The sequence below is a fragment of the Chrysochloris asiatica genome, unplaced genomic scaffold (assembly GCF_000296735.1).
Source record: "Chrysochloris asiatica unplaced genomic scaffold, ChrAsi1.0 scaffold00004, whole genome shotgun sequence".
Lineage (NCBI taxonomy): Eukaryota > Metazoa > Chordata > Mammalia > Afrosoricida > Chrysochloridae > Chrysochloris > Chrysochloris asiatica.
The window spans coordinates 28224881-28226956 of record NW_006408522.1 but is presented as its reverse complement, the minus strand read 5'-3'; positions in this window follow the sequence as shown (position 1 = coordinate 28226956).

Below are 2076 nucleotides of genomic sequence, written 5' to 3'. Positions count from 1 at the left end.
AACAACAACATCAGTAAAATGTGATAACTCGTGCTACTGAATTGATTTTACCCAATCTAGGCATTAGAGAATATGTTTTCCATTTCCAAATATTCACTCAGTTATGTGAAAAAATGGGTCAGAGGGAAGCAAGTGTAAAAGTAGGGATATAAGTCTGTGTGAGATATGTCTGTGGTCTAGGCAAGAGATAACAATTTGTAACTACACCTTTGTGACTGGAGAGAGAAGTTGAAAGAAGTTGATTCATGCCCAAAACAACATTATGTAGTTTCTTTTATGTTGTTTAAAAAAGATATTTGCAATGAAAAAGTCATTGGTCTTGCAAAATTCTATCATGTGAATTCCAACACCATTTCTATCACGAAGGTCATATATTCCAACTTCTGATTATTCCTCTTTGTTTCCAACCTTTGCATTCCAGTCTCCAATATTTTTCATTACATCTTGATTCCATGTTTGATCAAGTTCAGACTGAAGAAGTTGGTAGACTTCTTCAATTTCAGACTGAAGAAGTTGGTAGACTTTATTTAATGATTGGTGTATAAGTTTGAGTAATGGTGGCATTAACTGGTCTTCCCTGTAGGCTTATGGATATTATCCTATCACAGACAGCATTGTACTTCAAGACAGATCTTGATATGTTCTTCCTGATGATGACTGTGTTGCCATTCTTCAATTTGTCATTCCTGCCATGGTAAACCATACGATTGTCATTTTAGATTAAAAATGGCCACTATCAGTCCATTTTAGCTTACTAAAGCCTAGGATATCAATGTTTATGCATTCCATTTCATTTTTGACAATTTCCAATTTCCCTAGATTCATACTTCATACTTTCATGTTCTGATGATTAATGGATGTTTACAGCTGTTTCTCTTCATTTTGAGTTGTGTCCCATGAGCAAATGAAGGTCCCAAAAGTTTTACTCCATTCTCGTCATCATGATCAACTCTACTTTGAAGAGGCAGCTCTTCCCCAGTCATATTTTGAGTGCTTTCCAGCCTGAGGAGCTCATCTCCTGGCACTGTATCTGACAATATTCTGGTGCTCTTCATCATGTTTCAATATTGAACATTGTGGTACTGATAGTGTTATACTACTACTCATAAGTTTTTCAGTGACTAAATATTTGGGAGTAGTCTGTCTCTCATTTTCCTATTCTGTCTTTGTTTGGAAGCTCAGCAGAAACTTGTTCACTGTAGGAGACCCTGATGGTAGTTAAGTGCCATGGAGTCGGTTCTGACTCATAGCAACCCTATACAGGATTTCTGAGGCTGTAAATCTGTACAGGAGCAGAAAGCCTCATCTTTCTCCTATGGAACAGCTGGTAATTTCGAACAGCTGACCCTGAGGTTAGCAGCCTGATTCGTAACCACTACGCAACCAGAGACTAGTGTTCAAAATACCATTGGCATAGCTTCAAGAATGACTGCAACATGCAATCCGTCACAGTACCAGAAACTGACAGACAAGTGGTAGTCCTTGTGTATAGTTGACATTTATGTTGCTGACAAAAGGTTTTTGCAATGATTAAGTCATTGGTCTCTCAAAATTCCATCATGTGATCTCCAGCATTGTTTTTATCACCAGTGCTGTATCTTTCTCTTTGTTTCCAACTTTCACATTCCATTCATCAGTAATCACCAATGAATCATGATTGCTGGTTTGATCAATTTCAACCTGAAGAAGTTTTTAGAATTCTTTAATTTTATCATCACTGATTTTAATGGTTTATGTGTAACTTTGAATCAATATGGTATTAACTGGTTTTCTTTGTTAGACATAATGGAAGTTATCTTATCATAGATAGCATTGTACTTCAAGACAGTTCTTGAAATGCTCTTTTTACAAGATACCCCTGGCATATCTTTGACAATGAATATGATGCCGTTCCTCTTCAATTTGTGGTTTTCAGCGTAATAAACAGTATGATTGTCCAATTCAACATGGCCAATATCTTTCCATTTCTACTCGCTAATGCCTGGTGTTGCTTGCTGAAAGTGAAGAGGACTTGAAACATTTACTTATGAAGATCAAAGAGCACAGCCTTCGATATGGATTACATCTCAATGTCAA